Genomic DNA, 604 nt, shown 5'->3' with positions numbered 1-604 from the left:
GGGAAACAAAGACCGGCCCGGAGGGGTGGGGGCCCGCCCCCTGCCACACCCAGGTCTCCTTTGTTTTAACATTCAGCTTGCAAAGCTAAGGGTGGGGGGAAAAAAAACCCAAAAAAAACCATTTCAGAAATACTCTTTCTTGTCCTGAAACTGAAAGCTCAGGGAAAAGGTGTGCCTCACCCGTTGGTTGATAGTTACCCTGTCTGGGACAAAGTGATTCAGCCCCAGCCCGTACGCGTATGTGTAAGGTTTCCCACAGTATTTCTTGTAATTGATGTGTGGAAATTCAAAGGCTACAATAAAAGAAATACACATGCGTGAGGAGTAGCGGGACACGGAGCGCAGCGGGTACTCGCGGTGCTGCTGGCTGTGCTTCGGGGTCGTCGTCTTACCGTGGCGCGGCCCTGAGAAAATAACTTCTGGCTCCAGCCAGATGGTCTCGTCGCTGCGCAAGGTCGCCGTAGCCGTGGTGTAGGGCAGGGTGACCAAGTTCTTGCCCGTGTCAGACTGGAACAAAGAAAAATACCCAGGAGGAGCAGAGAAACAAATTTCTCAGTCTGTTTGCACAGACCCATTGCAAGCTGCGTTGAACGGCGACGCGCAG

Source organism: Phaethon lepturus, unplaced genomic scaffold (assembly GCF_000687285.1).
Source record: "Phaethon lepturus isolate BGI_N335 unplaced genomic scaffold, ASM68728v1 scaffold54687, whole genome shotgun sequence".
Taxonomy (NCBI): domain Eukaryota; kingdom Metazoa; phylum Chordata; class Aves; order Phaethontiformes; family Phaethontidae; genus Phaethon; species Phaethon lepturus.
The sequence above is the reverse complement of the archived record's forward strand: the minus strand, read 5'-3'. Positions refer to the sequence as shown.